The sequence below is a fragment of the Nomia melanderi genome, chromosome 2 (assembly GCF_051020985.1).
Source record: "Nomia melanderi isolate GNS246 chromosome 2, iyNomMela1, whole genome shotgun sequence".
Lineage (NCBI taxonomy): Eukaryota > Metazoa > Arthropoda > Insecta > Hymenoptera > Halictidae > Nomia > Nomia melanderi.
The window spans coordinates 3,256,300-3,282,267 of record NC_135000.1 but is presented as its reverse complement, the minus strand read 5'-3'; the positions used below and the strand labels follow the sequence as shown (position 1 = coordinate 3,282,267).

General features: G+C 33.2%; 2 long non-coding RNA genes across 2 annotated transcripts in view; one reads left to right on the top strand and one right to left on the bottom strand.

The window, feature by feature from the left end:
* Positions 1 to 25,968, bottom strand: part of LOC143174230 (uncharacterized) — a 38,254-nt gene that overhangs the window by 2,409 nt on the left and 9,877 nt on the right. The window lies entirely within an intron of this gene.
* LOC143176896 (uncharacterized) lies at positions 1,692 to 24,997 on the top strand. The gene is made up of 4 exons (XR_013001401.1): positions 1,692 to 2,044; positions 13,164 to 13,362; positions 22,848 to 23,381; positions 23,696 to 24,997. It is a non-coding gene; the product is annotated as an uncharacterized LOC143176896 (long non-coding RNA).

Here is a 25,968-nt window from a genome sequence, read left to right as displayed (position 1 = left end):
TAGTATCGAAAATGAGATAAGGAAAAATAAAAGCTGACCAATGAGACCCGCATTCCTTTCAGTGCTCATCTCGCGAACGTCTAGGTAGTAGACTGGTTGCACAGGGGGGTACGGTCTGGAGAACCGTTAAAGTAGAATAAATAGAAGAAGATCAGTAGCCCTCTTCACAGTTTTTCTTTTCTCGGTAGAATGGAAAGCTGCCTAGCTCGGAGATCACGAGAAAAAGAGGAACGGAGACAGCCAGCCAGCCGGAGAAAGCGAGAGAGCAAGACGGAGAAGGGAAAAGGGGAGAAAAAAGACAGGAAGTTGAGCGAAGCGAGGAGAAAGGAAGAGAAGGGAATAGACGTGAAGTGGAAGGAAGGGAAGCGGCTAACCCGGACAGGGACGCGGGGGCAGAGACGTAATCACAGGGGCGTTGAATTAGGGAAGCATCCGAAGGGAGTGGGGAATCCGAGTTGTCCGGGGAAGGGGGCAATCGACGGTGGAGGACCGGGGCCACCGCCATATTATATTTAGCGAGACACAGCCGTGTGAATGAACTGCATATCCCAGGGACGAACGCGCGCTAGAGGGCCTGTTAATTTTCAAAATACTCGGGCAGATTCGTTTTCCGAAAACTTGCGATCCGGCTGCTCCGATGGTCAGCTACAGGGCGTCGCGAAACAATGTTACCACGCTTTGATTGTTTAGAAAGTGTTCATTCAGTATCGTATGATCTGCTTATAATGTTTATAACGAACTACTTTGATGTATTTTCTTTGTGTGGTGACAGTTTTCTGCGACACTCGGTATTTCTTCTGGTCTCAGTGGCAACCGCTATGATCTAGGGTTGAAGGATTCGTGTTTCAGAGGAATGCTTAACTTTTTAGTATGGAAGCTTGAGAATTAACGATTTTAAATAGTCGTTCGTTGCTATTAGTAAGCAAATTTATTGTGTTCATTTGTTTTTACTTGTTTCAATGTGTCTACGTATTAATAAAATCAACTGTCCGACAAACATTTCACTGCTTTCGAAATTTACGATAGGTATTTATGGAATCAATTGTTAAATGTATATTGAATTTTATAAACACTGTTTGGTAAATGTTTATGATGACTTTCATTGATGCAATTACATTAGTGTGAATTCCAATTTTACACCTATAACTTCCAAGATCTCAATGGACATCAATTCTTCTAGAAGTAATGAAATAAATTGTAGAATAAATGTCCGTGAACCTAGTGTTAATAGAACTTGATTTAATTTATTGTTTCGCGCTGGTACCGAGCAACGCTTGATACACAATGTTTATTGTATATGTTGTAGTATATTGCAATATAGATTTTTATATAATGCATATTATACGTATCGTTATATTAGAATATTTGCTTACTTACTTTATAGTACGTGTATAGAGTATTATTTTAGTTATAAACTATATTTACTACGTATTTTAATTATGATTACTTAACTAAAAGACTGAAGGTAACACAATGTTAGCGAGGAACAGCGAAATGTCTTCTTATTTTTCCACCGGCAATATTTCGGAGAATATTCAATTATTTCTGAATAATAATAGAACAATCCTCCAAGACTACACAGTTTGAATTTTCTCGAAACTGAATCGCTTCAAAGTGATCGAACTGATTTATAATGATTTCCCAGTATGGATGGACGCTAGGCAAACGCGAATTCAAAATGGCGTCGGGCGTACCCGGAGCACTGAACGGGCAAGTAGAAAATTTTGTTGTTCGAACGGTGAAAGTTGGATTTCCAGTGAATTTGGAAGGGTGACTGAGATTTCGACTAGTGGTTCACGTGGCGACGCGCGTTCTATTCGAAGAAAATGCACCGCCATGTTTAGATTCCGAGTTCCCGGGAGGCTGATTCACAGCCGCGCGTAATCCAGATTGGCAGTTAACTGACGGAACGGTCGTAACGTCCGGTGGACGCAAGCTGCGACACATGTTCCGATAAATGTCCATTGTTCCCGTCGTCACCCTATAAACAATGCACGCAGCCTGTTCCGGGAGGAACTGCGAATCGTCCGGTGCTAATTTTTAGGTACGGATTTTTTTTATTAAATTTCTTGTAAGTAAGAGAATAATATTTGGATAATAATGTTAGAGTAATAATTACACTGGGCACCGTAACAATTAGTCTAATAATGTTAGTCTAATGATTAGACTATATATTATATAATAATTAGTGTAATAATATTAGTCTAATAATTAGACTGTAAATTATAACATTTAATCAAATATTATTAGACTTTTAATTAGATCATATTTTAATAATAATTAGTTTGATAATATTAGCCTAATAATTAGACGGTAGATTATAACATTTAATCAAATATTATTAGACTTTTGATTAGATCATATTTAATAATAATTAGTTTGATAATATTAGGCTTACATTATAATAATTACTCTAATGATATTAGTAATAATAGTCTATTATAAAGAGACTATACATTACTAGCATTAATAATTATTATTAATGGATAATTACACTATATAAGAGTCTTTGAGGATTTTGTAGCACTTGACACTAAAAAGACAGTCGAAATCAAGTCTTCTTTATTTTTTCATAGAAACTATTAGTTTGTGAATTATAAACATTATTTAATAATTGTCTAAAGAAACATTTGTGACTTTTCAATAATTGTAAAAAAGGAAATCCGGAATGGATCACTTTGATCCATTTCTTTGTTCTAGGGAAGCTGTACATTTTTGAGAAGTGAGAATAGGAAGCTCAATGGAATTTATCATTTTAACTACCGTTCTTTTTAACTATTCATAGATTTCTCAATGTTTATGATAGTACATCGAAGAAAAGCTTTGTAATAATCCTTTAATTAATTATGTCATTTAAAAGAAATTATTAGTTCAGACTTCGATAAATGTACTTATTCCTGAAGAGATGATGAAGAAATCTTTAGTTCCCGATCATTAATTCTTAATGGTCGATTGAATAACCATTAGTAGATAACCTGTTAATTCATTATAAAATAATACTGATTGAAATTAGACTTTAATTGATTTTTTAAATGTTTACTATGGCAATTTACATTTGTGCTATATTTCATAATCTGAATATAACATTGCCTTGCATAAATATTTCAGTGTTAAATGTACTTTTACGGTGCAGGGAAAATGGAGCAAAAAATTATATAGTATGCTTCGTTTCACAGAAAATTAAGGATTACATGTTATTTGACACTGAACAGGTCTCGGCCCGTATGTCTGTTCATTACTTCCCTTTTCTACTTGCTGTAGACTTCGAATGAAGGAATTTCGAGTTACTGAGATTTATACGAAGAAATTTCGAATTATTGAACTGTAAACGAAGAAATTTCGAATTATGGAGCTCTATGCAAAGAAATTTCGAATTATTGTGCTCTATACAAAGAAATCTCGAATTTTTAAGTTCCGTGCGAATTAATTTCGAATTATTAAACTTTATACGAATAAACCTTGACTTACTGTGTCTCATATCAAGAACGTTCAACACATTCTTCGAGAGATAGTCATATTCTTATCGGTTTCGCCATAATTTCAATGATACTAATTTCTAGAATGTACGAATAAAATTTTCCGATAATTTTTAACTCTACAATGAACTCATTAACTTTAGTCTAAGAAAATTCAGTTTTTATAGGAATACTGGGTATTTTAATCTAATTTTAGATGTTTCAATATGAATGTATCTTTCTTATGATAAGAAACATGATACATAATGACTCGCAAATTCGTTCGAAAAAGAATGTTATATTTATTTCCTTTATCTAAATATAAAATATCAATATTTAAATTAAACTTAAGAAAAATATAGGGTAAACCGAGGGGATTAAGATCACGAGTCGAAACGGATAAAAATAAGAATATTGGCTGTATTTGTTGTAGAAGTCAGCATGCTGACTGTCCATATTATTTCGAGACCTCCCCTATACTTAATTCACTACATTTTCAATTGTTTCAAACCATGGTTTACCACTAGCACGTGTTAGAATCGAAACGAACGCAACGAATTTGTGACTAAAATACGTTATCCGAAATTTCACATTTAAAATGGCAAGCTAAGCTTGGCAATTCAAATGTGTCTATTATTATTAGTCTCTAAGGTGTCTAAATTCAGTACTTAATGTACTTTAGATTATTATATTGTATTTTGTTCATTTATCGCATCCACTTTGAAATCCTTCGAAATGGGGCTATTCGGATTAAATCGTGCGGGATCTCGGGTTTCCGTAATTTTTCCATGTATACGGTTATAAATATCATGATTATTTATATATAGACGTACAAAAAGACACAAATCACAGCTCACGGAGCCCAGAAACAATAAAAGACATAATGGTAAGAGTTAACTCCAACGAACGTCAAGCTCCGGAAATTTATCACATACTGTAGACCGAGGCGAATAGGATCAGTTCAGATTCGACAGCGAAAAACTAATAATTAAAACTGAGAATGAACAATCTTTTTCGTAAATTCATTGTAAATAAACATTCAGCTTCAACGCCAGTAAAAAAATATTTTGATAAACTTAAAAACTTTTGTTTTATTGTAATGTGAATTACGTTAAAAGATCCCTTGGTGAGAATTATTTCTCATTGTTTAGTTTGACGTTTATGAAACTAAGGTTTTCAAGTTTATCAAAATATTTTTTACTGGTATTGAAGCTGAATGTTTATTTATAATAAATTTATGAAAAATAATTGCTCATTCTCAGTTTTAACTATTAGTTACTTCGCTGTAAAATTTGAACTGATCGCCTCGGACTACCCTATTACAAAAAATGTAAAAGGAAAAGATAACAAAGAAAAATAAATCTACATACATCGTACAATCAATTAGGATTACTTGCAGATATTACGTAGAAAATATGTACGCTAATGTGTGAGTCGCAACAGTAGCCACCGCAAATTAAAGCATTAAAATTAGCGCTCAAGAATCTTGCTAAGTGAACAAGCAATCTAACTGAACAGGTGAGTGAACACGTGTGTTTGCTCATTCGAGAAGGAACCTTCTTTTACTTCAATGAAAATTCGAAGTTTGCTTTTAAGAAAAAGCTATTATCACTATAACGCAGATTTTTATACAATTATAAACAATTTGAAACTGTGAAATTACACAAAATGTATGTAATATAAAACAAAAATAAAAAAATGGTATAAAAGAATGTATAAAACACTCAAGGTACAGTATTTCCTATAATGCATCCCAATAAGTAAAACAATTCTCCATCGTTTTATTTTTTTAATTATATTAGGATTAGATAATTGCTATTATCTATCTATCTATCTATCTATTACTAAAAATATGAAATATAAAAATATAAAGCATAACAAAACTATTTTATCGCCCTTAAACCTTCACATTTTTCAGTCTTCTGCTTCTTTCACTCGATGTTTAAGTTGTTTAAAATCTTTCTTCGCCAATATTGAAGCTTAACAAATTTACAATAACAAATTTTCATTCTCAATTTTAACTATTATTTTCTTTTTTGTTATTAAATCCAAACTGATCCGATTCGCCACTGCCTAACCTACTTTATTACTTTAAAAGTGTTATATTGTGGATTACATTTTCAAATCTTTTAAAGAGTTACAGAAAAGAATTTCATACGACACGAATTTTATAGAAATGGATTTTCTGTGGGAATCGTAAGACATCCTGGCTAAAGAAAAATATTAAAGGAACTGAAAGAAGAGTGAGCATCAGAAACGTCCCCATAGAAGCTGCGACAAGATAGAAATACAGCTCGGTTGCTCGTAAAACAGATCGCCTGCACATTACACAGTTTAGTCTGTATTGTCGGACACTTGCTGTCTTGCCAAGAAAAATGTGAGTTGTGGCCGATAGGAGGTTCATTTATATTGGGCTGTAACGTAAATGCGATGACTCACAAATTTACTCATGGATGAGTGTTATATTTATTGGTTAGGTCTGGGTTAGGCTATGTTTATATCTGAGCAGATATAAATTTTCAAACTTCGCATTAAAATAATAAAAATATATATTATAGAAGAATTTGAGAGAAAGGTAATGAAATTAATTCATTATTAGAGGTAGGTACTATAGTTGTTTACGTGGAACATGCAAAACTCTGTTTTTACCTCAAAAAATTAACTTCAAATGTTTGTAACAAATTAAATGACTGAGATATCGAAAAATCCATAGGCAAGATTTTAGGTAATATATTTCTGCTTATAAATCTACAAAAATTGTTGTCTTCAGGTGTTTCAGTTGTTTGCAATCGAGTCGATTAACAATGGATGTACGAAAAGGAGTTTCGAAGCTAGCGAATAACTGCGCCATTTTGTAACATTTTGACGTAGAAAAATCTAAACGTAAAGCACAAGGTTATACATCCAGAAAACATCAGAAGTTTTCACTGGATTTATTAATGAAACAATTCCTAAAGTTTACCTATATTTAGGATATCTCTAGGTGGTGTCCTCTCTTAAGAGTAAATCTTCAGCGAGTCTTCATCTTTTTAATATTTTTATCTTGTTCATAAACTTTTTGTTAAACGTTAAAAGTATTAATACATTGCTCCAATCCTATATTCATAAAGATGTAACAATAAAATGATAATAATACTGGATCTGAATTGGATGCACCTGGCTGTTAGTTAATTTCGAAAATTTCTAAGTGATTTCAAGCATCAAAAATCATATTCTCTTGCAAGTTGCATAGAACATTATATAGTCATAATAAAGATTGAACACTTGAATGTTTGAACATAGTCTAATTATTTGCACAAGACTGAACATTTTCTAAAATACTTTGTTACATAGTATGAAAACATTTCCTGACCCATCCGAACGCGAACATTTAAATTTTGATTTCAAAACTAAAAATATATAACTTAGTCCGCTTCCAAAATTGACGACACAATTATAGTTATGCCATTTTCAATGAGTCATAAGAAAATTCTTAGAATTGGAGCATGTTTATATTTGCAACTGAATTTATTTATGTTACGACATAAAATACGAGGTACAACGTAAGATGGTATATAGGTGACTAGGCGACTCATACTTTCGTATTTCTTATAATTATCTTCGTTACCTTTAATTCCACACACTTTTTACATTGCAATTATATTCAACAATTGATTGTATAACCCATATTTATTTATTTTCTCTGTTTTTTCTGTTTACGCCCTTTAATTTTTTTGTAATATATTATTCCTTGTTTCACTATAAAAATTAAAGTTTTATATAAAATTAACAGAAATAACTATGTCACACTTTTGTGAACAAATTCGTGAGTCACTGTTCTACTTCGAATCATCGCTACTATTTTTGTCCCCAGCTAATTCTGGTCCCACGTGTTTAAATTGTACTCTACATCAAGTTTAAAATAATCATAACAACAATTTATGAACAGAAGCTCCACGCAGAAAAGGTAGGTATAACGTAGAACAAAGAAATACGAAAAATGTGAAGAAAATAAAAGAAAATAAAGAAAGAACAAAAATAAAAAATTAAACCACGTTGGTTGCACGAAAAGAAAGAAAATATTTCTGTAAACATACATAGTAAGGAAGAAGTGAATTAAATGTATTCAAATGAATGAAAATGGCAAGCAAAATGATTAATGTGCGAGGTGAAGAAATTAATATGAGTTGCGAAGTATTATTCTATTATCTAATTATTCTATTAGATAAATATAATATAAATCATCTAATAGAATAATTCTCAATATATAATAGATCACTCTTTAGACTTCTAATTGGCGTATGAAATTTAATGAAAGAGTTTGTAGAAGCTACTAAGCGATTTTTCAATCATTTCTACATGAATAATGCGATTTCCTGAAATAATGAATGAATAATGATTGAATTGAAAGTCTAATTGTAAGTTTATATAGAACTATAAAATCAAAACACGAAAATAAATGGTAGGAGATGATCATGAAAATATATTGGTAATCTCATATGAAAACATTCCGTCACATTCGAGTGGTAATGATGATATCAGATAAGTCTCAGAACATATATCATCACAGTGTTCTATGCAAACGAAGATGGAATTTGTAAGTTTTATTTAAATTAACTTTAATTAATTATCAAGTTGAAAACTAAAATTTGTCGCTTGATAAATTTCAGCTTTTCGGTGATGAAGTGGTTGCTTTGTGTTTCTCATTTAATCTCTTAGCAGTGAAGAATCCATTAAAAAAAATACTGTTATTATTTTAGAGTCTTTACAGTATATTTTTTCGCTTTATTCGCTATCTTATACCGAAGTAGAAATATTTAACGTTTAATAGATCAACTCATTTTGGCTACAGTGGCACATGAGAGTAATATTTTCTAACTTATGGCAAAAAATTACTATTTTTGTTTAGTTAGTAATTAAAATTAATTTTATATATAGTTCAGATAAACTAACATTGTTTATAAATACGATAAAAGTTCCGTAGCCCTTAATATAAATTTCTATAGGTTAAACTAAATTACAAGAATTTCATGTTTGTTGAAATTGTTGGAAACAACTTTTTTAATATTTTTACCTTGTGAAAATAAAAAATTTAGTATTATATTAAAGTTTTAAAAGGTACTTAGTCTTACCCACCCTTATGGAGAAAACCAGGTTTTTGCATACTTTTCACTAAATCTTATTTTCTTGCGAACGAAACAATTCTTTTCAAAAATAATCATTTTCATATTCTCTAAAATCCAACGAATCTAGCCTTGTTCGAAATTCTTTTTACCATGCGATTTTTTTGGTACAAACAGAAATACATTAAGAACCCGGTTCTGTTCCACTATTCTGTAACTATATCGAGAACTTTGAATAATTGAATTATTCTTAGAATAACACAATATTCTGAGGACATTTTCAGCAACTCTTGATTTTTCTAGTACTATATTATGACAGTAATCACGAAAGGATATAGACTACGAAGTAAACGATCTTTTCCAAGATCTCCGATTATATTAAAATAAGTATGAAAGTATAAAATTGAACACTATACAGTTGCATAGAATAATAAGATTTTCAAAATAAAACTCGCTAAAATTTCTCCTTAAATTAGTAGCAACTTAGTAGGAACTTGATTATTTATAGGAAACCTATGAAAATTATATTTGATACTTTAAAGTTCTCTAAAATTCCCTAAAATGTCAAATAATTTTCATAGCATTTCCATAAATAATATAGCGCAATTTATGTCATTCGTCTTAAGTTGGTTGCAACTGAAACTTTACTAATGAATGATAAAAAGTCATGCAAAACCTATTCAAATTATTTAAGGCTTCAGCTACTCAACTATAAATAACTTTCTATTGAAGTTAATTGGAACTGAAACTTTTTTAATACACTTTTACTCCACACTATTAATTATTCGATGCTTTTAATTACAATCTATGACCTTTCCAGAAACCATCTTACCCAAAATCCAATTAACTTTCTTATAACTAATCCTGTTAATTACTTCTTACTAAATGAACCATGTAATATCTACAGTTATACAGTTACTTCTACAAAAACAGATATACACTAACAAGATTACTACATAATTCCAACAGAATAACAGCGTATCACCAAGAAGTACACTTTGCAAATGAACAAACTACCAGACTATTGGAAGATCGATTTAATCCATTACCACGTTGATCGCCGGACGATTTCACGAGGCAAAATACGCAAAACGAAGAAGCAACACGATATCAAATTATTTAATTGAATCGCGTCATTATTATTACACGTTTTTCTTGCTGAATGCTACTGCGTTAGACCGCATTATTTATAATACAAGAATATCTTCAAATAATCATTGTTTACGTGGACCATGGTGATAACCGATAACCAAAGCTTCCAGATTGATTAAAAACAATTACAAAAAGAACACTGCTGTCGAATGAAAGTATTTATTAACGCAAATAATTAAATATTAGCGCAACTATAGTACCAAATCATTAATAATTCATTCTAATGTCGAAAGAATAATTAAATAACGAATTTACATTGACTACGTTCAATGTAAGATAAAATATTAAAATTATAATTTTTAAACGAAGCTTTAAAGCTCAACCTTAAAAGCTGAGATTTACTAACTTCAAATCTCACCCTGAAAGGCTGAGTTTTCGAAGTTTGAACGCTTTGAAAGCTTGAACTGAGCCTCGAGAGTCTTCAACGCTCGAGTCTTCATGCTGAACAACAGTCGAAAACTCTAGCCATTTGTTGCTATGTTAACACACCATTGAAAATTTCGAACTTAAAGTTCAATCCTCGATGCATTTCAAATTTCCTAAGCTTCAGCTTCGCGGTGCAAATATAGTAACAGACGGCTTGAGTCTTGGAGCTTAAAGACTCGGGCGTTAGAGACTTCAGCTTTTAGAGCTGAAGCTCTGAAGGTTCATTTTTACAACACTAGCTTTAATTAGCATTGTAAAACGCTAAAGTCTTCGAAGCTTCATGGCTCAAGCTTAGAAGCTGAGTCTTTGAAGACTCGAACCATTCGTTGCTATATTAACACAGCATTGGAAATTTCAAATTTAAAGTTTAATCTTCAAGACATTTCTTCAACTCTGAGGACAAGACATTGATCGAATCAAAACATGAATCGAAGTTTAAGTCGAGTGACTAGTATTTTCGGCGACACCAATGTTGTAAAGAACCCTAGTCATCGAATTTGGAGCTCCGAAAATTCGATCTGAGTTAAATATAAATCTAAAAACTAGCAGACTAATAGATTCTATAAAGAAAATTATTTCTTCTTTTAATCTTAAACGTCTTGATGCTTAAAACGTCGTATTTAATATTCAAATTTAGTAGGCTCAAACTTTAAGATGTTAATACTGCAACAGACAGCTCGAGTTTTCGGGCGTAAATACTTCAGCCTTCAGAGCTCAAAACTCACTTTGTTAATTTTATATTAGAATAATGCATCAGTTTTATTTAAACTGTACACAATAGAAAAACACGTGTTTACAGTAGAAAATCTAACGTAATGAAATGTACGTTAACTTGTTTTATTTATATCGTAGCTCGTAGAGATCTGTTTGATCCGTTTTTTTTTTAATTGATCTATTATAATTCTATCCACAGAATTCGAGGAATCCACAGATTTAATTGATCTATTATAGTTTTATTAACAGAATCCACAACTTCAATTTTTGTTCGATCAACGGAGCCATCTAAAAACGGAGCATCCGTCTAAAAATGTATCAACAGTTTGATTCTTTTCTAGTCTTTCCCTCATATTCATTTTTCATAACTCAGACTTAATTTCTTTGGTTAACTCTTGGCCTCAACTTTTTGCATTCCAGAAGCGTCTCTCGGTCGCCAATTGATTTGACACAGCCAAATTGTAAACTTTGATATTTAACATTAAACTTTGTATAATGCATTGATATGTGAAATATTGAAATAAAATAGTTTTGTTCCTCAATTCACGTGCGATTTCTTGTTAAGCTTCAGACAATGTCATCTGTGTCTCATTAGAGAATGTTGAGTATTTCCAGTGAAACTTCTCGAGTACAAAGGGTTAACACTCCGACTAAGAATTTATTAAATTACCCTTTGAACTTCCAGTACTATTATTACCGTGAAAAATGTGAACACTAAAGCTACTAGACAAGTCAAAATAACTATGATTTCTCCTTTTATAATTATTGAGAAGGTACAAGTGTTTCTCAGAGAAATAACTAGATAACCTGATGTGGTACGTACGAACTAAAATGTGAGCCAATAAAAATATCAATAAATACTCTTATAATATCACAAGAAGAATAAAAGGAAGTCAATTCGACTGCTCGGTAGTTCTAGAATTAAACCTTTGCACTCAGATGACTGTCAGTCGCCACTTAATTTAATGCAACAAAACTATAAAGTTTAATATTTAATACTGGGAACTAAACTATTTTATTATTAATATTTTACATAGTAATGTATTCTATAGAGTTCAATATTTAATATTCATATTAATGTTTAATTATTATACTAAGTTTAGTATTTAATAATAACATTAATATTTAATATTTAATATTAAACTTTATACAGTACATCACTATGTAAAACTACTAAAATGAAATAATGTAGTTCTTTAATTTACGTACATTTTCTCATTAGTCAGTATAAAAAAAAAACACTGTCCATATCTCCTGAAAAAATATCAAATATTTCCAGTGAAAAACTTTTGAGGTCAAAGGGTTAACCCCTTGCGCTACAATGAGGAGCTAGACTCGTCATGGGGTGTCAATCGCCAACTGCACAGTGCCGAACTATATTCATTACACAAATAAAAATATGCATGGCATGCTTAATTTAAAAAATATATGAACCTTAACATTAAACATGTCGTTTTCTTTCTAACACTTTACATTATGCAGTGACTTGTTCAAATTATGAGTGGACACCACTTGGAGACGACCTAAATATAGGTAAACTTTAGGAATTTTCTTATTAGTAACTATCAAATGAAAAAATCAGAAGTTTTCAGTTAACAGCTCTTAACAAAAGAATTTCTCAAATTTACCTATAATTATGACGTCTCTAGATGGTGTCCCCACTTAACCCTTTCGTCTCGAACAGCGACACATAGCTACAACGAACATTTTAAATCACCAGAAAGCTAGAAAACGTCTATATAAAGGAAAATCGTACCTGATAAGGATCTTTGCTTACAGCCGACAGCTTAAGTGCCAATCAACTGTCATTAGATATTTTGGATAGTGCACGGCCACAAATTTCTTTTCACAAGAATCATATCAAAAAAAGATGCATATTCAGGGACGAAAGGGTTAAATAGCCCTTGATTGCGAAACGTTTCACAATCCAATCGAAGCTAAAGGGGTTCAAGTGTTCAACCAAGTTAGACAACATTAAATCAGAGAACCTGGATTAACTTTAGTGGAATATCTTGTAATTCATCATTTATGTTTCATATGTTGTATTACATATTCTTATTTCTTGCCTATTTCTTATTCATATTACTTATACTAATGATATTATCCTTAAGAAAAGGTCAGCGCAAAGATTCCTTTCATTTCGGCTATGCAAAATGAATTTCTATATCACGCCTCGAATCCGCCATCTTGAACTTGAAATTCTCAGTGTTAGATACACCCCAGTGACCCCAAAATCCCCTAATTACCAATGTTCAGAGTGACGATGGCCCTAATTTTTCAATCAGGGACTGTACGCTCTCTAATCTATCCGCAGAGATAAGCGATGCTTCTTCCCGAGGAGCACTGGAGGAACAAAGGGAACGAGGAGCGAAGAGGGAAGGCGGAGAGACATTGCCACGGCGCATTTGAATATCCTGTGAACTCGCGTCGCGTCGCGTCGGCCGGAGAACTGGTCAATCCTGTCCTGCGGGGACGAGAACCACGGCCAAAGGAAAAAGGACTAGCCTGGAAGAGTCTGTATTCGCGTCCTGAGAAGCATCGTGCTCCTCTCTCCCTCTTTCTCCCTCTCTCCCTCTCTCTTCGCATATAAGTACACCCGATACCGATGCAACGGAGGGCTGCAGCTCTCGTTGCTTCTCCATCCAATCTAGCGACCGGATTGCAAACTATCGGAGGCATCGGTTGATGCGAAACTCCATTACGACGCACAGTGGTCTGGCAACCCGTTTTTCTGGGCCAAAATTCAATTTTTAACATTAAACGTATAAACCGCGAACGGTCACATGACCGGTTTTGAAATTTCATTTGAAATCCTCGTTTTATTTTCGTTCATTTAATCAATTCGATTCCTGTATCAGCTGATTAATCAGTTTTTCGATTTTTCACTTTCCTTCGGTTTCTGTTTGCAATAAGAGATGTTTATCGGTTAACTTGTTTACCTTTGTTTACCTTTGTTGTATTAGTTATTTGATTAGTTGCAGTACGTATAGGTGTATACGAAATTACGTTTAGTGTTAGAGTTGAATCTTTTAATAAATTTGTTTTAGCATGAACGAGTGAGCCGGGGCGAATCTGATTAGTTCAGATTTAATAGTGAGAAAAAATTCATAAATTTGTGCTTAACCTGTTAACCCCTTGCCCTATAATTTCTTTTTCAGCTCTGATCGACAAGACTACTTTGTCATTAATAATTTATTGGAAAAAGAGGAAGTTCTAGGCATATTTTATAGGATTGTTTCCTTTTAAACATAATAATTGATTACAGAAGAATAATGTTTACTTTGAAACCAAAGGAACTGAGTAATAGTTATGTTTGTTGAATCATGAAAATCTTCACCGCGAGATTGATTGTTATAAGGCAAGGTTTAACTGTGGAATTTAGTTTGAAAAATCTCTCGTTTCGCGCGCAGTAAAATCAAAAAACGAAGTGTGTACTCGTCAAACGCAGAAGGAATGCATCTAAGGTACATTGTGATGAAAGCAAAGCAAAGAAGAATTACAAGTTTATCTGAACAAATAAAAAAATTCATCATTGAAAGAATTAGTATCATTTCAAACTTTAAGATGACGCGTATATTTGTCAAACGCAGTTAACTAGTTAATACACACAAGTAATCTACATTTTTTAATATCCATATATTTATTTTAAATCACCCATAGAAAAATATCTTTAAAAATATATGTTTACTTCGACTAGTTGGTAATCACCAGAGAAATGTGGCGATCGTAAACGATTAATATAAGAAACTATATACTGTCCGTTGCAGGGAACCTGGCACTCTCGTCTGATTGGTCAAATTCGAAGGCGCACGCCTTGCCCACACGAATTTTCACTTCTGAAATATGATTCGCAGAGGTGCTCACGCACACTAATCGTATCGTGCAACGAAGAGCGAGGAGAGCGGTTTCCGAACTCGCAATTGGATTTCTCGAAGCGATTGTTTCTGTCCCTATGACGTCACGAGTGCCAGGTTCGCTGCAACGGACAGTACTAACGACGCACAACTAAAATAACACACAACTTATTACCACGAAGGCGAACGCACGAGTTTCTTTCGGACATTCGCACTCAAAAATCATTCTCTCCTCCACAATCATTCTTCTCACTCGTACTATCACAAACTCACAAATACATCCCATCAAAATCGAAATGGTAACTTTGGACCTGCAACGTTGTGTAGGCTATTTTCGACTAGACTTTTCTCCTTTATTTCCCTTCGCGCACACTCATTCTCGTATTCACGTTTCTTAAAAATATCATAAGCTAAAAATTCTATATAAAAGGCGTTTGTTTTCAATAAATGTTTCCCTGACGTTACAAAATTTGACGGAGATAAATACAGGAGTACGCCTTTGGGGCGAGAGTTGATATTATTAAAATCATTGTAAACGAAAGATAACAGTGTATATTATAACAATGAATAAATATATTTGTATGTAATATATGGCTGATAGGATAAAATAATTATCTCGGAGAGCAACTACGTGTAGCAAAAAGGATAACATCGAGACTTAACGTGTATAATGAACGAAATAGGAACAAAATAAGATATAGTAATAAAACGATAAAATAAAATCTATGTAAATAATTATAACTGGTAAAGAGTAGCGAAAAAGGGAGTAACAAGGTAAAATCGAGTTTAAAGTAAAGTAGAGTGGACCGAAACGAACCGGAGCAATTCAGGTTTAACAGCGGAAAACTAATAGTTAAAATTGAAAATTAACATTCTTTTCATAGATTTGTTACTAATAAACATTCAGCTTCACTATCAGTAGAAAGAGTGTTTGTATCTAGTGTAAGTTGTAATCTAGTATTAGAACATTTTGAAATTTCAAGCGAAATTGATTTTTTCTGAAAAATCTTATCAAGTAACTGATTTTGAAGACACTTGTATGCGTGATAATAACTGTATTTTGATTATTCAGTGACGTTGTAAATATTTATTACTTTATGTGGAAACTATGCAACATTTATGAGGATTTAAGCTTTGGGACGGATATTGAAAAAATACTTGCGATTGCTGGATATGAGGATAGTTTTATATCGAAATGTAAACATTACAGGGAGACAATATGTAAATTTTAGGTACCACCACCTGTCAGTTTCACTTTTATGTAGATTTTAAGTATTTTAATTGTCTACCTTTAATCAATAGAGTAAACTAGAATAAACGTCTGTAAACCTAATGTTAAAAACGAACAGGAATTTGTCAATAATATTTTACTCTAGATTCTTAAAAACATGTCAGAAATTACAAAACAGCAGCAGAGAACTTATTTGTTCAGAGGCTACGTTATTAAGCCGTCGGTAATTAAATCTGACTGTCCGAACCGATATCATTGAATATAATGTACATCCTCGTTTTGTCAGAACGCTGTTGTTATGGTGTTAGGTCGTGTAATATAAACCGTCGTATTTTTTCAAAAAAGGAAATCTTATTTGATGTTCCAAAAGAAAATATTCCATCAAAATATGCTCCATTTGATTCGATACACTTCTGCTAACGTGTTTATAGTGAATACATTCCATTTTTGAAAAATTCGGAATTTTTAGGATTAATAAATTCTACAGACATCGTTATAAACTACTGTTTTATTTTGCAAAGAGGCATCACCGAAATTTCATTTCGTATTGGCCTCAAATGCTTTTTTTATATTCTTAACGGTTTTCGCAGCGTTATTCCCAAATTTGAATTCATATAAGAAAATTATACGAATGTTGACGGTACTTATACATGTTTTTAAGAAATAGTTATTGTACACAATTAGGATAAACTTTTTAGCAAAAAATTACTCTGATAATCGACAATGAAACTGCTTAACAGGTTATATGAAAAACAAAGGAATAACAACAAGAATAGGTAGATAAAAACATTTATGAGTAAAGAAAATCTGACATTCCATATTACACGACCTAACATTAACACTAAAACTACCGAGCAATTGGAGTGACTTGTTTCTAAGTTTTTACAAACATTAGTACAATACATTTCTCGAGAATTGATGGATCCCTTATTGCTGTATCATACAAATACCCAAATTCATTTTACAATTTCTCGCAAAAGCCTTGTCATAATTTAAATACTTGCAAATTGAATATTCTAAACTGGATTATTTTGAACCGTCTGGTAGTTTTGGTGTTAAATTTAAAACTTAAGGGTTACGACTTACTAATAGATTTACGAACATTTACTCTTGCAGTTTGCTCTATGTAGGACACATTCAAGCTGCTACGGAAAGTATACCAATAGGTACACGTTTTTTGAACAACTACTATCATGCAACTAGCTGATGGATACGAAATTCCACTTGGATTTCATTTTGATAAAAAGTTTTATCTTAGACACATACGAGACACGTCATTGATCCCTAACACGTTTGCAACCACCGTTTGTTTCAATAGCAGTCTACATAGTTAGAATATTGTATTAAAGCCAACGAATTATCTTTATAAAATGCAAATAAAATTCAAAAGAGAAATTGCATTAACTACTTGAAAGTTATTATGAAAGAAGTTGGATCGTGGGGGTATTTTGAAGAATTTTATGTTGCAATTTTATAGACTTGGAAGAACAGTGTCTTTTTGATTGAAACTTTCTTTGGTTATCTCTTACCGTTCCCAAGGTACTCAACGGAAAAGGAAAATTTCCTTTTTTTCAAAGGGTGGTTTCGCCTCTTCAAAGTAAACTTAGTTTATTTACACACAAAGTTTCATAACTTTTTGAATATGGTGTCAGACTCGTGAGGAAGATTTCTAAATTTAAAGAAAATAGATCTGAATTCTCTTGACTACACTTTAACACATTTATGTCGAGACAAGATTCTATATATTTAATCATACATCGTAATAATAATAATATCTGTAGAAATAATGTTGAAGTCCATTCTTTTGTTATAACTCTAGTTGTCTGACTTCAGTTGCTAATTGTGGATAAATGTGAATGAATAATTTACTTATTATCGTTGATTTTTCTTAGAAACGTGTCAAAGTAAATGTAGATACAGGTGAACATGGAATACTCTTTTGTTTCTAGTAAACTATTAAAGACGAAGTCATTCTTTCTGGTGCTGTTATGAAATAAATCGCAGGTTAAGGGGTGAAACCAGTGAAATACTAATTGAAATCGGGCCTCGATTCATTTCTAATAAAATAACACGAACTGTTTCCGTTACCTAATATACACAGAGAGTTCCAGAATAAGTAGAAAATATTTTGGGGGTGGTTTCAGCACATCAAAACACTAAAAAGCTCATATTTCAAAGTCGAAATTTTAATTCCCTATATCTATCTTGGAAACAAGTACGAATAGGGTAGGTATATGTTTTTCTACATTTTTTTATTATTTTGTTATGCCGAAGCCACCCTCAAAATATTTCCAACTTATTCTAGGACACCCTTAACAGCCTTAAATACTATATAACATTTATATGGATTTATAGAATTATTTGTTCATTAATATTTACTAACTCCTCTGACCCACGTGTCACTAACAGAATGATCTTGTATCTACCTATTGCTGAATTCTTCTAACACTTTGGCCTATGGCTTGTCGAGGTTCATAGGGGTAACTTAACCCTTTGAGGCCGAAAGTCTGCATTTTCGTGAGATCAAACTTTTATATTTGGAACACTAAATTGCAAACAAATGATTTAACCACTCAAACAGCAAAAGACCAATATACAGTTTTTTTCTGTATTATTTAAGCATCCAATATAAATTTGACTTCATCTGTTGATGGTTTTGTAAGTACCTATACTTTAATGAATCTTCGCACGTAACAGATTAAATATTGTCAGAAATGAGGTGAATTTGTTTCTTTTTAGAACTAATAATTTTTCTTTTGTGTTCATTTAAATTTTTATGAATGATAGTTTTGGTCAGGTTCTATTTTTTAATGGATTAATTTTTATTCGTTATATTTTTTAATGGAAAGTGTAATGCAATCTATTTTTGTTGGTTCTATTTTATAATGGAATCGAAATTTAATGGCAGACCTAGCAGATATTATTAAAATGGGAAAGATGGTTATTAAAGAAATTATTGAAGACATTGATTTGGTAATAAACCCTGACACCCTTAATTCAATAATAACTAAAATATAAGTAATACAATCACGATGGAGATCATATAGGAAAGGGTTAATCCTGTATTAATTAGTATTCTCTTCCTATTTAACTCTAAAACTACCAAACAGATCGATATGATCATCTTCTTTAGCCCTATTATATAGATAGATAATCGAAATTTCAATAAATGTGCTCCTGTTAGAACAAAAATATTTGTAACTTGAACAGTACGAACATTAATCTCTTGTGTACATACTTTTAGCATATTTTGTTGCAAATAGTATGGTTTGAAGTTATAGTAGAGTATTTTCCAAATTTATGAATAGAATCTGTCCTGAAATGGAGTGAACAAGAGGTGACGAATATTTAAAACATAGATATATGTTTAATACATGACTTGTGTAAATATTTATTCATATTTGTTCAAACATATTACAAATAAGAATGTTGTCCAATGATTTATAATTATATCTTCAAATTTCAATAAAATTTGAAGTCTAACACATCACCAAAAAAATTAAATGCGACAACCTTCAATGAACAAATTTATATGTTGCTCTAAATGAAATTATAATTCTCTATAACTGTAAGGCAAATTGCAAAAGATAAAAATTGATTTCCTCATATTCACACTGGATCATTTCATAAATAATACGGTTTTTCACATTTCTTTTATTTCTAAAAACAAAACCTTTTTAAAATTAATTACAATGTATAGGTAAACAATTTATAGATAATGAAGGAGAATATGTTTCAGGCTAAAAACAATTTCGTTCATCTTTATTTTAAAAAATAAAAGAATTATGAAAACTGCATTACTTATGGGATGACCAGTCAGTCAAACTTTGAGTAAATCTTTCGTAATTCGTATAAGACAACGGGAACCAATCAACTTCAATAAACTCTATCGTTAATTCGTTTAGTTCATCCGTTTTGCAATCAAATAAATTTTAATTGTCTATAAACAAGCAGAGAAATTATTCCAAATCAACACTCAAATTCTAACGGGACATTCCGGCAGTTAAATTCCATTTTGCATAGCTAACCCCTTCGCGTAATCTACTTACAAGCATCGAAGATAGGTGCTCCTAATCACGTTCCAACACATTACAGAACAAACGAAATGAAGTTCCGCCTGACGTTTATCGAGAGACAAATCACTCCTGATCGTTAATGTCATTCGCATCAGAACCGAGCGAAATGTAATCTAATCACACGTTAAGGCTGTCCATTAAACCACACCGTTTAATTCCATTACAAATTTCCATGACTAATCGTTACTTACATGGGAACATTTTCAACCAGCACACGCCGATTTTGATGAAACTTGTATGGGACAATTCTCAAGAAAATATTTGACGCGAATTTTTCCTTATCGGCCAACATACCACTTCGAAGGGCTGAAAACACCCCTCAAAGTTGAAAAGGTTGAAAGTATAATTTTTACAATATCACTGAAGCTGAAAAAGGAATTTTCTTTTTAACAATACAAAACTTTTTAAAATTTCATAGCTGAGGGTTGAAAGCATATTTTTTACAATATCTCTGAAACTAAAAGAGAAATTTTCTTTTTAACGCTAAAACTATCAAATAGGTCAAAATTCCTCATTTTTATGTCTTCTATTTGCAATTATCAAATAAATGACAGATGTTCCTCTGAGAAATCATTACAGAATTTGATTTAGCAACACAAAATTGAATTGTGAATCAATTAAAGTCTCAATAAGTGCATTCTTGGAGTTTCTATGAAGAAACTTCAAAAAATCAATATAATTCCTCGGTAGTTTCAGTGTTAAATCGTTCACCTCAAAATAAACAATTTAGATTTCCTTCTTGCGCCCCCTGGTGTCAGAAATATTGCAAAAGATATATTTTCAACCCTCAACTTTAACACTAGGCTTACGGATCGCGTCAATTCGACACATACTGAATTTTATAAATATTATTTGGTGAATATTTATATGAATTTCGATTGATGAAGTCATATTAATATATATCCTAACTGTCTACCTCTAAACCTATAATTTCTGAGACCTCAATGAACGGACATTAACTTTTCTAGGAACAGTTCAATAAATTGTATATACAACACATATCCGTGAACCTATCGTTAAGAGATGTTCTCACTCATTCAAAGCGAATGTTCGCCGACAAGAAATGTGTCAAAATTCTCTCAAGTTTCATTAAACTCAGCGTACACTGATTGAAAAGATTCTCTCGTTAGTGCCCTCCCTACAATCAATTCCAATCCCAAATCGCCAACAACTCTTACAAAACACACGCGAACGTAATCGCCTCTACGATTCCAATCATCGTCCATAATACTTAGATCACATCTCGCCCAAACCGTGGCCCAAAACAAGCGTCCAACAAATTACCCGATGCCTCTTTGTTCAGGGAACCCCCTGAGCGGGAGCGTGTCCCGCGAAGTCGCAAACATGCTAAAAGTTCAACTTCTGCCGGATCAAATGGCTGGAAAGCTCATAGGGGACCGAATGCTTGCAGCTAAACGCATGGAAGAGAGAGAGAGAGAGAGAGAGAGAGAGAGAGAGAGAGAGAGAGAGAGGGAGAGAGAGAGAGAGAGAGAGAGAGGGAGAAAGAGAGGGAGAGAGAGAGAAACACTCAGAGAGAGAGAGGGGAAGGGCTGAATGAAAGCTGTAGGGTGGGGAGCGAGCGAGAGAGCTAGAGAGGGGGCCGGTAGAGGAGGATAGCGAAAAAAAAGGGACACCATAGCTCGATTTAGTACTCCCATACGCCTATCCCCGCCCACCACATAGAGCAAACCGACCAATCACCGGCACGCGTTCTACTAGAGAGACCGGCTAGATCGAACGCACGCTGTGTGCACTCACTTCCCCCTCCAGGCTGGCTGCTCACGAATTGCAGGCCTGGATGGGTCCCCGGTGTGTGCACGGTGGCTAGCTCGCCTCCTAGAGAACCCAGGACGGTTCGATACCCCCCGCCCTCCCCCGCCGCCGCCCCCTCGCCGCCCCACCCACCGACAACCAGACAGACGACAATTTTTCGAATTCTCCCGGTTTCCCGCGCTTTCCAGCGGATCATTATTCGACGCTGCGCGATGCGATGAAGGAATTTTTCACGATGCAGTTGTTGCTAGGGGGGTCCGGGAATAGCGGCGAGTTCTTTTTTGGTTTTCGATTGGATTGCAGATTTTTCTGGAATACAAAGTTTCTGGGAAAGGGTTGGGAGATAGAATTTTGATGGGGAATTGTTTGTTTTGTAGCGGATGTTGTATGAAGAGCTGCGGGGTTTCTCGTATTGGCGCAATGCTCGGTGTTTTGGAGTTTGCCGAGTTTATTTTATATTTTTAAAGTGTTCCGTAAGTGGAATTGTTGGGCGTTTCGAAGATGACCTTTGGCCGAATATAAGTTTGCAAGGGGACGGTTAGAGAAATGGAATTTTTATGAAGAATTATTTTTTAAAAGATATTACGAACAACACTGGGTGCTGAATGTTTTTTGTGGTTTTTCATATCGTATGCATTTTGTGTAATTTTCCACTCTTAGTTTATGTATTATGATTTGGATTCTTTGTTAGGAATTTGTTATATAAGACAGAAATAGCTACAATCACTAGAGACAGTAACGACAGAGAAATAAATACCAAGATTCTTGTTTTATAATTATATTGAACTTACTGCTATTAATTATTAGTAATTTTTGTACGAAGCCGATTCTAAAGAATGTTCAAGTTACATGTTGGATTTGACAAAATTGTTTTCACTTGATCTTTATATTATCCTTTGGCTAGAAACTACCGAATTACATAGAGTTCTAACTATTTGGTAGTCCTGAAATTGGTCAGACTTTCATTTTTTTTAAACACAGTTTATATTATTAAATTATTGTCTTCAATCTCGCTAACTGATTGTTAGAAATAATATTCGATAAATATATTTATTTTTTTCCAGAAGCACGCGCTGGCTCTCCCTCAAAGATGGCCGCCATTGTTCTCCAACTGACGCCATTTTTATCAGCGGGGTGCATACACCGAATTTGAGCTTCACAGTTATGCTTGTAAAGAAAGTACTGTATTATTAGACAAAATGGAAAGCAGCAAAGCAACCCGAAGACTTTTAATACGAGACAATTGAACTATCGTTTCTTGTTTGACGGGAAATTGATTAAGAAACCAATTGAGATTAGTTTTAAGAGACCCTAGCAACAAGCCTGATAGTCGACAGGAAAGAATTTTTGATGACGAAACACCATAGATTTAAAAATGATAAAAAACACTCGAAGCACAAAGGTCTTCTCGTTTAAAATGGCTGGGTCAAGATCATAGTATGCAGCTCCACTCAGCTTGAGTGACAGCTGGCCGAAACAAATCAATTCAATAAGATTACTCTGTCGAAGAGAAGAGATCTTTGAATTCTGTCTCCACTTTCTTCAAAATTCTTCTGTAAATCACAGTTTTTTGTTGAATATACAGAGAAATAAAAAATGTTAGTATTATCGTAGTATTCTTCAGTACAGGGTCATCTCATGTAACTTAATTATTCTTTTATAGTCATCTATTTACCTATCGTTCCTTCTTACATTTGCGAAAAGTTCCTTTTTGATTTTATTAATAATAAAAGAAGTCCAAAGTGTGTTTAGGATTGCATAAGAATTGTATGAACTTTAGATCAAAGCTGATCGAAACATAAATTTTTATTTATAATCATGCATCTTCGTTTCAAATTGTCTGGCATTTCTCGAATATATATGAAAATTTCCCCTGTCACTTAAAGGGTTAACAATTGTTTCCTACTTACAGAATAATATGTAGAAGAAAAATGCAAAAGGAAGATCCAGAACGGAAGAGGACTGAGAAAGGAGGAAGCCAAAGAAGAAGAACCGAGGAAATTCGATTTTTTTCGATCGTAGTTTATTAACTCGATGAACGTCGATGGGACGACGAGCGACGGCCGATATTGAATTATCTCATGGCGAAACGAGCGACGGGGATCACACCGATAGACGGAAGTTTATCGCGGAAAGAAGACCGCGTACGGAGCGTTTCAGCGTGTTATCTTCGCCTGTTTATTTGTATCCTGTCGAACGATCGCGTCGAAAATCGCACGGGTTGGCCTCGACCCAACACATTTTGGATGTTCTTTAGAGTCCTTCATGCTAGGTGCACTAATTCACTAATTTCGTAATTTTTATTTATCTTCCAATTCACTGATTTCCTAGTTCACTGACTTTCTAATTCATTTATTGCCTAATGCACTGACTTTCTAATTCATCAATACCATAATTCACTAATTTATCGATTCACCGATGTCCTAATTCACCAATTCACTGATTTCCTAATTCACCATCTTCTTGTGTTATGTTACAAAATGCTGTAGAAAGAATAAAATTCTATGAAAATCTTTTTTATTTGCACTATAAGAATGGTTAAAGAGTTGTGTTGGTTTTGTGGACGTTTTGGTAAATCGACTTGCCATGCAGATATGGCCTTATTAATCAGTTGTGTAATGTTCATTATCTTCTACAATTCTATTGCAATATTAGGTAAGCTTTTTAATGTCATTAAAACAAATTGATTCTTATGGTTTGTTCGTTTATGTGATTTTTCGACGAGAAAATGGCAAGTTTAATAGCTCTGCGTTTGCAAATAACGACGAAAATATTTTTGTTACCATTCTTTTAATTTGAAGAATATTATTGTTTAGGAATGGACAATGTCTAACTGAGAATGATTAATTTGTACTGATTTCTAAGTTCAAACGTCGTATACCTGTTTGTGAGATAATTTGCGAAATTCAGTTTCGCACGTGCGAGTTAGACTCGTCATTTCAGTTCTAGGGGTTAATAAAAATCAATGATGTCCATTGCACATGGATTAAAGTAAAAAACTGTTATGCTACTACCAATCGGTTATCTTCAAAGTAAATTTACGCTTACAATAAAATTGATCATTTTCTTGCGTTTCTTTGGAATTGTTGATAACAAAAACTTACACAAGCTTAGTGGCAAAAGGGAATAATAATTTTTAAAATTAACTTTTTCAAAAGCGACTTACAAATCCGAACTTCCAAAACCAGAATATCTACAGAAACTAATGCATTCAGTAACCGAGTTCATATGTATTCTGAAAATTTAAATAGCTGTGTGAAATTTCAAATTTTACATTTAATTCTTCATTTTTTATTATTTTATTATGTAGTGTATAGTAAATTCTTGAATTGTAAACTCCTCCTTTGTAAACTATGTTTCATTTGTATCTCATCCTTTTCTGTGGTAAATGGTATCCTCCCGTCAAAGAAATAAATAAATAATTAACTAAACAAATAACTAAATAAAGAACTAAAGAAATAAATAACTAACTATATGAAGAACTAAAGAACTGAAGAACTAAAGAAATAAATAACTAACTAAGTAACTAACTAAATGAGGAACTAAAGAACTAAAGAACTAAAAAATAAATAACTGGCTAAATAAAGAAATAATATGGCAAGGGGTTACCCACATTCATGAAAGAAATCATAAGTCAAGGGGTTCAACTCAGATCCGCTACAGTCCAGCAACGATCGAACGGTCCCCGGCCAATTAACCGTCTAAGCCGCGTTAATTGCACCTGTCCTAGACACGCTGCTCGATCGACAGGTGTGTAACCGTGCACCGCTCACTGTCAATGTCGGGATCGGGTGACCATCGCGTCGCCGCCGTCGTCGTCTTCGTTGTCGTCGCCGGCGGAACGAAACTCCACACGGGAAGAATTCGCCTTTTATTCGCGTCTGGAATCGCGCCTATACCATTGATCGAACGTAACGTTCACCATAAAAAAAGGAGGCGGCTTCCGGAGGGAGATCAGTGAAAATCACGGCCAAGATTTTATGGCGGTGACCAGGTACCATTTTATGGCGGAGATTGCGGTGGAAAGCGATCGAATCTCTCGGTCTGTTCATAGAATCCCATCGCGCTCGTGCTTTATCGTTTCTTGAAAAATCTCCGGGTTGAATGTTTCATTTTCCTGTATTATTATTGGATCATCCCACGAATAATACGGTTTCCATGTAGAAACATTTTTAAACTTTCGAT